This window comes from Anguilla anguilla, chromosome 4 (assembly GCF_013347855.1).
Source record: "Anguilla anguilla isolate fAngAng1 chromosome 4, fAngAng1.pri, whole genome shotgun sequence".
NCBI lineage: Eukaryota > Metazoa > Chordata > Actinopteri > Anguilliformes > Anguillidae > Anguilla > Anguilla anguilla.
This window is the reverse complement of record NC_049204.1, coordinates 34339923-34351964: the sequence shown is the minus strand read 5'-3', so window position 1 is coordinate 34351964 and position 12042 is coordinate 34339923. Positions and strand designations below refer to the sequence as shown.

General features: G+C 49.6%; 1 protein-coding gene across 8 annotated transcripts in view; it reads right to left on the bottom strand.

The window, feature by feature from the left end:
• Positions 1 to 12042, bottom strand: part of arhgap12b (Rho GTPase activating protein 12b) — a 75215-nt gene that overhangs the window by 28840 nt on the left and 34333 nt on the right. The gene's annotated exons all lie outside the window — the stretch shown is intronic.

Here is a 12042-nt window from a genome sequence, read left to right as displayed (position 1 = left end):
CCTTAGCAGTGACACCCCTTAGCAGTGACACCCAGAAGCAGTGACACCCCTTAGCAGTGACACCCAGGGTAAGGGCCGGCAGACAAACAGGGAATGATGACCACCCAGCTGGTTCCTCTTACAACACCAATTCCAACGCACACCTGGAGGTAGATGTCCTTCTAGTGGGGGGGTGTGAACCCCGCCCGTTTTATGTTTCTTTATTTTAAATTCATGCCCTTCATGCCTCCATGCCTGGACCACGCTGGACCACTGCCCCTGAGCCTGGAGCAAGAAAAGCCCTGAGTGAAGCCTGCAGGAAGCTGGAAGTCTCTGGGCTGGGGCGAAGCCATACATCACCCCTCTGAGGGGGCCCACTCCACCAGACAGGAGGATAAGTTATGCCTGGGCTTTTCCGGCGTCCAAACCCCTGGTCTGGAAAGAAGTAGCTTGATTGATTGTGTGTGTGTGTGTGTATGAGAGAGAGAGAGAGAGAGAGAGAGAGAAAGAAAGACAGGAGGATAGGGGTGCTTCTAGGTGATGAGAGAAAAATCAATGTGTCTGGCTGCGGATGTCCATCCATATGCTGTGTGCATGAAATGAGCACGGTACGAGCTCTGGTTTTGAGATTTGAGATCTGGAAGGGCAGCTCACAAACGTGTGGTGTGCCCCCTTGTGGAAGGATCTAGGGCGGTGCAGTTTGTTCTCATCAACAGAGGCAAGGTGGGCTACCATGAGGTGTAATTACATTTTCATTCAGGTCTAAAACGAGAGCCAGAGGCCTCACCATTACACCAGAGTTGACAACTTTTGCGCAGGTACAAACTGCACACCAAGGGTTAATTACAGCTCCTGCAGGTGTGGTGAGGTCAAAAAACTTCACTTTATTCACAACTCGAATTAAACGGCACAAAACTCCTTCCAAGCATTCACCTGCCACTTCCGGAACAAGGTGAATCAGTTTGCCTCACACCGGCGGTGATAAATATAAATGAAATCCGCCAGCTACAGGCAAGCCCGGAATTGAGTCTGTCACAGGCAATTACAGATAGGAGACCCGTATGTCATCTTACGGACGCCCGCCGAGGAGCGACGCTGCTGAATACAGAGCCCGTCCTCCGGGTTCCAGCGGCGCCTGATAAATTAGCCGTTAGCCCCGAGAACGTGCCAGGTCCCGGCAGCGCAAAGTGGAATTCATTAATCCTCTCCACTTCCGTTACCTGGGCGTGTTATTTTGAAGTTCGCACAATGTTTTATTCATCTCCGCGTTTAGACTGCGAATCGTTAATTCGCGGCCCGGCGGCCGGGACTTGAGCCGCGAGGTCCGTTCGGTCGCAACGGCGAGTTTTTTTTCCCTCGGAGACGACCTCGGTAACAAGATGCTAATGAAGCTCTCTGCAGGTGCAGGGCCTCTGCCCTCTCCCCGCCAGCGAAGCGCTCAGCAGAATGAAATAAGATGCTACTCCACCCTGAAAACTAACCAACGGCAAAACGGTTAAATTACGCATCTGTTTACCAGATAACCCCAATCCAGGCATACCACACCATCTATTCACACTGCTGGGTATTCACTGAAGCCATTTGGGTGATATGGTTTGCCTGTGGGTACAGATTACAGCAACCGAACCTGAGAATCCACCCAACAGCTAAGTTTACAAAACCCTGCTCTTTAGCCTCTGAAGTGAAGCTGTACTAAACTCTGCTAAGCCTTGTTCCACGCCCATTTATGATAGGACCTTTACAACACAATGGATGACGGTGCATTTCCCAAATGCATTGCATTGTGAATTCACATTAGGCATTCTTTCATTTCGGCGTTACATGTTTATTAAATTTACTGAAATTATATAAAATGATACAAATAGACATAGAATGTTTATCCTACATTTTTATTGTAGGCATTTCTACGTAAATCACCATGATGAGTGTAACTGCTAAGAAAATATACAATGTTAAAACTGCATGATTCACTATTTAACCAGATCATCATTCATTTAATAACATGGAAGGAATGACGGAGTAATATCTAATGTTTTAATCAGCTGAATACTAGGCAATTTGAAACAATGACAGGTGTCAGTGGCGGACTCAGGCTGTTTGAAGGGCAGGGGCGAAAAAATAAAAAGAGCACCTACTGCATGACATGGGTCCCCACCAGCACGCAAATTTGGCGGGACACCCCTAGGATGAAAGCCTGCCCTAGAGGGAATGTTGTAGGGGAGACTGTATGGCACTGCATCTCATTTTCTTCACTGGGATTTTTTTCTCTCCATTGCAAGGGCACTTCGTCGTGTTTTCTCACTTGGAAGGGCATCTAAGAGGGCACTTCATGAGTTTTTTCATCAGAAAGGTACCTGTAGGGAACCTCAAGCTTATCCCATTGTAAGGACACCTATATGGCACCACATCACATTTTCTCCACTGGAGGGGCATCCATTAGGAAACTTCCCCACATTCTCACGCATGTAGAGACACCCTTTACAGCACTGCATCACATTTAAACCACTGGAGGGGCACTTCTCCATTAGAGGAGCACCTAATTGGGCACTTCACCATGTTTTCTCACCCGTATGAGTACCCTATACAGCACTGCATCCAATTTTCTCAACTGGAAAGGGCACCCTTTGGGGGCGGCATACAGGGCACTTCATAACGGCACCCTTTTCCATTGGAAGGGCACCCATAGGGAACGTCAACTTTAGACCATTGTAAGGGCACCTTATAGGGCACTGCATCACGTTTTCTCCACTAGAAGGGCACTCATTAAGACACGTTATCAAATTTTCTTGCTCTAGAGGGCACATCATAATTTATTGCATGAATGGGCACCATAGAGGGCACTCAATCATTTTTTACCCATGAGAGGGTGCCAATAGGACACTTCCTCTCATTTTTGCCACTCTAGAGGGCACATTAGCGACGCTTTTTCAACCATGGGGGCACGGCTGCCCCCTCGGTTGCCCCCCAGCGACAGGTGTCATTGTCCCTACAGCCTAGACAATCGACAGCGACGTCCACCTGCAGTTCCACTCCATGGCCACTGGGTGTCTCCCTCAGGCCAGAAAGCCTGGAGAGGCTCAGTCGTGGTTGGGTCAGAACGGAGGGCTGCAATTGCCAGCTGCTCGCAAAGCGACCTGCTTAACTGCATTCTTGTGCCCCCATAGTGCACCTCATCGCACTGAAGTGACCACGGTTTACACATCCAGGGCCTCTCCTCTTCCTACACCACACCCTTGTGCATTTCTGAGGGGGTGTCACACCACTGGAGTCACCTGGATTGAGGCTTCTCCACTGCCGGGGCCCCTCCTGCTAAGCTTTCACGCATTCCTCACATTAGAACACGAGCCAAAGGGAGACGGACTCCAATAACGAGAATAATAGCGGCACAGTTCACTAAGGACAGATGATGACCCAGAACTCAGCCTCTGTGTCTCTCCACTGGGGTTACATAACAAGCCCCCTGTGAGAGCACCGGTTGTGTTGTGCTCACATGTAAAACTCTTCTATTTTTGATGGGCATGACGCATCAAGTTACCTTAGTTTGCACCCCTGGCCCAACCCCTCTTTAAACTCACTGGCCACATATTTCATTTTATGCCACCAGCAGGAACAGCACAGTGCACAGAGCGGTTCCTGCAGATATCCATTACATTACATTACATTACAGGCATTTGGCAGACGCTCTTATCCAGAGCGACGTACAACAAAGTGTATAACCATAACCAGGAACAAGTATGACGAAAACCCTAGAGAGAAGTACCGGTCCAAGTGCAGGGAACAACCGCATAGTTCAACTTGGACCCTGAAGGTTAAACTGATTAACACTAACAACGAGAACGGCAACAACGCAGTCTATGGAAAAAAAATACAAGCAGTAGTTAAGACAGTTAATGCACCTAAGTCACCTACGAAACAGCTGCCTAGTTACAACCCTAAGCTTACAGTCATTTACAGGGGAGTAGGGAGGGATGGGGAGAGGTGCAGCCTGAAGAGGTGAGTCTTCAGTCGTCGTTTGAAATGGGTCAGTGTATCCATAAACGAATAGCAGAAGCACAGAAGCACCCTGGGATATACGACTGTTGAAGGGAAGACCAAGCATAATCGGAAGATTGCAATGAGGTGAAGCAAGTCCTTAAAGCTTTGAATAACTTGACCTGAGAGTTCACAGAACACTTTGATTAATTCCAAATGGGATCCCATAGCAATATCTCACCTCGGATTCAAAGTGATAATTACCAAGATGTGGTAATACAACTGAATCAAAGTTGCAAAAATGGCAAAACATACTGAAGAGGGGATGTTATTTTCTTTTTTTCCCCCTGTCAGCCTACCAAAACCAACTGAGGATAACACGGCAGGAGGTTTAGGTGAAAAGAAGAGGTTTACTGGAAATCCAAAATCGCTGTGATGTCACGCAACTGGCACAACTGTTTGTCATGGGTTCACATGGCAACAGCGCGAGGGCATACCCGGAGCAACCCACAGCGAGATCACACAACAGCGGAGTGAGGCAATCAGTGGACAGCTGGTGAAATGCATGCGCCAGCACTGATTTCTCTCACCTGAAGCAGCGGAAACATTCACCCACACTGATGCCATATCCTCACAATTTCCTGAGACTGTTCAGCTAAAGCCTACGCACCACACAGGCTGTGTCACCACCAGAGGTCCACACAAGCTACTATCATTGTAGATCCTGCTCTGATATATGGATATATGTATATACGCTATATGGCCAAAAGTATGTGGACATCTTACATCCAACATCTCATGCAAAATTATGGCCATTAATACAGCACTGGTCCACCATTTGCTGCTATAACAACTTCCACTCTTCTGGGAAGACTTAATACTAGATGTTGGAGCATTGCTGCAGAGATTTGCTTCCATTCAGCCATAAGAGCATTAGTGAGGCAGGGCACTGATTGGGTGATTTGGCCTGGCTCACAGTTGGCTTTCGGATTGATCCCAAAGGTGTTGGGGTTGAAGTCCTGGCTCTGTGCAGGTCAGTCATGCTCTTCTGCACTGTACTCGACAAAACCATTTCTATACAGACCTCACTGTGTGCCCGAGGGCACTGTCATGCTAAAACAGGAAATGGCCTTTCCCAAACTGTTGGGGAAGCACAGAATTGTCTAGAATGTTATTGTACGCTGAAGGCTGAGGGTTGAGGTGTGAAGGCTGAGGGTTGGGCTGTGAAGGCTGAGGGTTGAGGTGTGAAGGCTGAGGGTTGGGCTGTGAAGGCTGAGGGTTGAGGTGTGAAGGCTGAGGGCTGAGGTGTGAAGGCTGAGGTTTGGGCTGTGAAGGCTGAGGGTTGGGGTGTGAAGGCTGAGGGTTGGGCTGTGAAGGCTGAGGTTTGGGCTGTGAAGGCTGAGGGTTGGGCTGTGAAGGCTGAGGTTTGGGCTGTGAAGGCTGAGGGTTGGGCTGTGAAGGCTGAGGTTTAGGCTGTGAAGGCTGAGGGTTGAGGTGTGAAGGCTGAGGTTTGGGCTGTGAAGGCTGAGGGTTGGGCTGTGAAGGCTGAGGGTTGGGCTGTGAAGGCTGAGGGTTGGGCTGTGAAGGCTGAGGGTTGGGCTGTGAAGGCTGAGGGTTGGGCTGTGAAGGCTGAGGGTTGGGCTGTGAAGGCTGAGGTTTGGGCTGTGAAGGCTGAGGTTTGGGCTGTGAAGGCTGAGGTTTGAGGTGTGAAGGCTGAGGTTTGAGCCGTATAGGACAGTGACGTGTCTGTCTTGGCGTGAGAGCTCCTGCACTGTCCCCAGGGACTGAAGACTGAGTGGGAGGGGCTGAGCCTTCCTGACAGGTCCATCACATTTACTGTCAGGAAATTCCACAGACTTCAATTTTCCAAACCCCCTCCCCCCAGCAGATCCGCTCTCTAACGTTTCTCTTCTCTTCTCACTCACATGCTCTCTCTCTACTGTCTCTCCCTCTCTTTCTTTATCTCTCCCTCTCTCTCTCTACTCCTTTCCCTCTCTCTCTCTCTGCACGCACACACACACACACACTATTTGACTTCAACACATTCTCCAACACTTAATCACACACGTTCCCGCTCCCACACACATCCTCTCATTCAAGCAGGCTCTGACTAGGCATAAATATGACCAATTACAAAGGCTCCTTGGTGGCGGCTCAGTGACAGAGTGCGTGACAGGGAGAGTATCGTGGCCAGCCGAGGAGCAGACACCCCTCTGGGCACTGGGCACAACCTAGTGGCCGCACCTGTCAGACCTGGAGCAAGTTTAGCAAAAAAAATAGCTTGTTACTGCAGTGCTGGTTTAGATCGGATTTAATCCACAGACGCAAAGGACAGAGAAACACCACCAGGTTCCCTCTAGCTCGCTCTCTCTCTCTCTCTCTTGCTTGCTTTCTTTTTCACTCACTCTCTCTCTCTCGCTCTCCCTCAGGCTCCAGTCTTCCCAGTTCCCCAACGGTCGGAATAACAGGGCCCCCCCATTCAGATTAACCTATATTTTCGCCTCAGTGATTTCAAGTCAGGCAAAATCCATGCCATTGACACAACTGTGGGATTTAGCGCATTACAGCCTCATTTCATCTTCACACTGTTTTTGTCTGAGTCTGGTGCTTTTGTAGTTTTATCCTCCTACCAGCAGGTGGCTAGAGTAAGACTTGGGGAGAAAGCATTTTCTCAATGGCTGTGTCTGAATCAGCTTCAAAACTACTGTGCCCTCAAAATATGTACTGTCTACCAAAAACATTACTTTTTTAGTACGCAATGGGCAGTATGCGAAAAATATCCTCCGTACTATTTTCCAACCGTACTGTGGAAGTGTCGTAAGGTGCCCCGCCCTTGCGCGGCCATGGTCACGTCCTCGTTGTTGTTGAAGGAAAACGTCATCGGAGCAGCGCCTCGTTTTTAAAGCAAAGCTGCGCGTCATATTTTTGGGACCAAAACGGTCAATTACTTCCTAAAAAGTGCGTTCCCGAATATACTCAGAAAAACCCCGGAAAGAAGCATATCATCCTGGGATTTTAAGTACACTACATACAGAGAAAACTGGGGGGTATGGCTCCTAAGGACATCAGACCCTGTACACACACGTTCCAATCACAAAAAGCAGAATTTAATGAAAAAGTTTCGCATGGAATGGGGGAAGGGGAATACAAATGACTTGCATTTCCCTTCCTATTTCACGCTTCAGAAATGTGCGCATCCCAACAGAAGAACAGCTAATTACTCTTCTAGTCTGCTGTTGACAGGCTCTGCGGAAATGTCATCATTGTCCCAGACAGAAATGTACGCCAAAAAAGCCCCCTTCCCTTCAACTTCGGCATAAAACACAGGTTGGAGCTTTACTATCTGCGCAGTGGCACCTGAGGCACCTTCGCTGTCATACAGCTAACGGTGAGAGGGGCGGGGTTAGTGTTGGGATGCGAGGCCCCACAGGAGAACCAGGCGGCTGCAGTATGTGGCGCTGGTGGGCCAAGTGACAGCCTTCCCAAGGCGTCAGAGCAAAGATGGTGACACAGTTAACAAGAAACAAACTCACAATCCCAGTGCACAACCGATCTACAAGATTGCTACGTCTACTGGAGTGGGTGAAGAGGGTCCCACTCACACCACCACAATGAAGCGCATTCTCATGCCAAAAGACGGCGAATCTCGTGTGAAAAACACGCCTCTGTCAGGCTTGATTAACATCTGGCCTGAGCAACGGCTCGGCACTTGCACGTGACCAAACCCGCTCTGTCACTCATCGTTTCCCCAGCATGGTTGCTGAGTGTCAGGAAGACCCCCGCCTTCCCACTGTCCTCCGGGTATGAATGCAGGCCGGACTGTTAAATAGGGACACGTGGCCCGGGGAGAGGGGGTGGGGCCGTCTGGCTCCGGGTGGGTGGTCTGCCCTGCCCCTGCTCCCCCCCCCACGTCCTTAGTCCCCACAGATGGACATGCCATGCCCGAAAATCGGGACTGAGCGACTCCGCATTCACACCCCCCACCGCACCGGAAGCGCCACTAGAGGAAGAACGCGGCGTTCCCGGCGTTCCGTGCCCCGAGGCCACATTCCCGTTTCCTCCGTAAACACCGCCTTCTCATTAGCATGCGCAGCGGGGCTGCCTCGCGCAGCGGCCCGTTTCCAGTGGTTACGGGCAGCCTGCACACGCCAGGGGTTCGGACGCACACAGAGCGCGCGCAGCAGAGGCGTAGCGGGCAGGCACCCCAACACACGTGACACACGAGGAAGGCAGAGGAGGAGGAGGAGGAGGAGGAGGAAGAGGAGCGAGGGGCCGACTGAGGAGCTCACAGAGGGTCTCCCGTGAGTGCCGTGCGTGTGGCCGTTGGGCCACGCCTGCGGACGAAAGCCCTGTGGGTGGCTTGCTGCTCACTCATTGGGCAAAACAAGAAACTTGGAACATGTGGGACAGACGCACTACAACCACGGCAGACAGCCCCCAACAGTTCCTCTGACTGAATCTGCATAAAGAGGGCACAATAGCACTCATTGATTAAAAGGACAAGAAGTTACCACACGGCTAGGCAGCTAAATGGTGGATAGATTGTCACTAGCATTCACAATTACGTCCCCAGTTGGATTACTTTAGCCATTATTACTGCCATTATTTTCTCTAACACTGACCTAGTTCTCAGGAAAAAGCCAAACCTTAGTCAAAATATAAGCCAGACCCAATATTGCTTTTTAATTTTGACCTGTTGACCTCCCCCCCGAGACCCACAGGCCACTCATTCAATGTAATTTCCTTAATGGTACGGACTAAGACAGCTTTAGGACAGCCAGAGCTGCTGGAGGGATGCTAATTGGGGCAGGTGGAGAGGGAGGGGGGGGGGGGGGGGGGGGGGGGTATGACAGACACTGTGACATCAGGCCGGAGCCTGGAGCTTTCCCCAGCGCTCCCACCCCGTACCCACACAACGGAGCGAATAGCGCTGCTAACCCAGAGCCTCACACTCACTCCGCATGAGAACACCCGTGTCTCTGCTCAGCACGGCTCCTGTTACCTGTGCACGAGGCCTCTGACCGAAACACTACGAAAAGCCCCCTCTAACATACGGGCGTACGGATTTAAGAGCATTCCTTCACTGAAAATTAGCACCATTCCTAACCCACAGACAGCTGACAGCTAAACCCCCAGCCTGCGGGTAATCCACTCCTAATGCCTGAAGCGTGATTGGCTCCGGCTAATCGCACTAATTCAGCGGCGCTTCCTTTGGCCGTGTCGCGAGGGGCACAGAGTGGGCTGCGGGGAGCAGCCGGACGCTAACGTGCTAGCCTGCTCCCACACCTCTGCCCTCTGCACCCCACACAGGACGCTGCAAAACACCCAGGCTCACTGTCTCTCACCTGCGCTGCTCCTCTAACATAGCCTCATTTTGTTACATACACTCACACACACGCACGCACGCTTGCACACACGCACGCAGGCACGCACGCACGCACGCACACACTTGCAGAGCGTACATACATCTCACAATGGTGACACACACCCACCATACAAACATACAGCATGCACAACACGAAAATCAAAGGTGTGGAAGAACATGCACAAAAAACGTACACAAATACGTGACCCTGATCACAGAAGCGTGCACACACACACACGTGTGTACGCGCGCACACACACACACACGTGCACACGCGTGCACACACACACGCGTGCACATGTACACGTCCACAGATAAAACATCCTCTACATCATCAGTGCACTGCGAAGTGTGCAACAGTATGAAATCAACATGAGACCGCAATACATGAAGGAGTTCTAGCTCACATTCCTTTAAGCCCAATTAAAACCATTCATTAACATTCAGACCAAATGTGTTTTCATAACCTGCTCTGACAGCATAGCAAGAGCAACACCCGCTGTATCATTATTTTTTTAATAAATGAGAATTTTGTTGCATCTCTCTAATATAACAGTACAAACTCCAGAGACACAGGGTGAAAATAGGTTAGAAACAAAACTGATGTGTCCTTTTCCTCCGTCCCCTCTCTGACTCATCTTGTAAGCCTCCGGGAGCACTGCACAAGTTAGGTGGGCATTATAATCCTCGGTGTAACTCGCTGATGAAGAACCATCTTTCACAAGCCAGTAGATTTGACATTATCAGATTTGAAAAACACAACTTTTATATATAGAATACTGAAGGATGCCAGGAAAAGGAAATTCATCTTAATCACACACAAACACCACAGGCTGGGGTTCCTATCAAAGTGGCAGACAGCCATGCACCTTAAAGCACGACAACTTCCTGTTAAAATGATCAGTTGGCATAAAATTTCCACTCATCCAGTAAAATTGCAGCTCACAGGTTTAGAGGCCTGGGCATATTATCCACACATACATGTGTACGTACAGGCAGATGATATCACTTACTGCCCAGGCTAATCTACTGCACAGCTGTTCATTTTAATAAGAGACCCCTGATACAGCCAGCCAATATCCAATGTGTCCGGCGAGCCATATTTACATAGAATATTTAATAAGAGGAGCTCAGTGTTTTGGAGAAAATTCAGCTCATCAGTAATCCTGCAGAAACCAAGGGAACCGCTCCTGCACTCGACTAATCAACATTCATACATCCTTAATACCAGAAATAATGAGAACCGGGTTTGAGACACGCACACCGGTAACCTTGCTCATTCATTTTTAATCTCAGTACCTCACAAGTGCGTGACCCAGGCCTCAGCTGTGTCTCTGTGGACGACCACCTGCAGTTCCTTCGGTCCAGAGGCCTGTCGGGTCGACGAAAACTTTTAAAATCTGCCAAGAATGTGTTTTTGGAGCAGCGAGGTGGTGGAAAAACCAGGGTCTGTGGTACATTTCCCAGCATCCCCTTGGGCTGGAAGCTGAGGGCAGGATTTACGGCTTGTCAGGGAGTCTTCCCGCCGCGCCCCGTCTCCGGGGAGACGGGCGCGCCGAGACGGAGCCACGCAGGCAGCCGCGCGCGCGTCCGCAGCTCCAGACGGGCCCTGACAGGCTCAAGCGTGTCTGTGCCTGCTGTCCGTCCCCCGACTCAGCCAACCGCACTGCAGGTCCGGCTGGAGGATCAAGCACCTTGTGCTATACGCCGTAGCACCTTGTGCTATACGCCGTAGCACCTTGTGCTATACGCCGTAGCACCTTGTGCTATACGCCGTAGCACCTTGTGCTATATGCTGTAGCACTTTGTGCTATATGCTGTAGCACCTTGTGCTATATGCTGTAGCACTTTGTGCTGTTCTGCCCCGTATTTGTCATTCAGTGCAAATGTGTGCCTGGTGCTAATGTGGATTTTCAGAACGGCCACACGGCAGGTTGTCTGCTCAGACACGTCTAATAGCGCAATGCAAACCTGCGGCTGCATACCGATTATGAAACAAATGCATTAACTGGCAGTGGGGAATGCATCAATGGTTCCCCTCAGATGAGAGTCAACATTACTGACACAATCAATGTTACATCACAATGAACCAAGCATTCTTTATGTGTGTGTGTGTGTGTGTGTGCGCGCAAATGTGCGCCTATCTGTCAGTCTGTGTGTTTTTGCATGTGTGAGTGTGTGTGTGTGTGTGTGTGTGCGCGCGCGTGAGTCTGTGTCTGTGTGTGGGTGTGTAAGAGCACGCACTTCTGCAGGAACTAAGTTCAATGTCAACTAGATGATAAAAATACCAAAGCAAGTCTCAACAAAGATGGAGCGCCCAAAATTTCATAATAGCACTGTCTGGGTCGCCAGAGGTTATGGAATTCAAGGCTGACTAAATTAATTTAATGTATGTGGTGGTAATGATTATTTTATTTAGGTTTAGGGGGAAACTTCAATATAATTACAATTATATATATGTAACTATATATATAATCTTTTCTTTAACTATTATAATGGTTTCTGTGACTACACTGGTTGAACAAAGTTGCCGTAAGTCTACATCCATTAGTGCAATCAACCATGTAGTTACAGAACCATTACAGTTAAACTGTTGTAGCAGCTGCTGCGGCTATACTTATAATGGCTGCTGTAACTACAACGGCTACAGCAAGCCGCTACACTTGTAATTGTTTGCTTTACCTAAAACAGTGGCTGTAATGGCAGCTGTAACAGTAAAGATAACA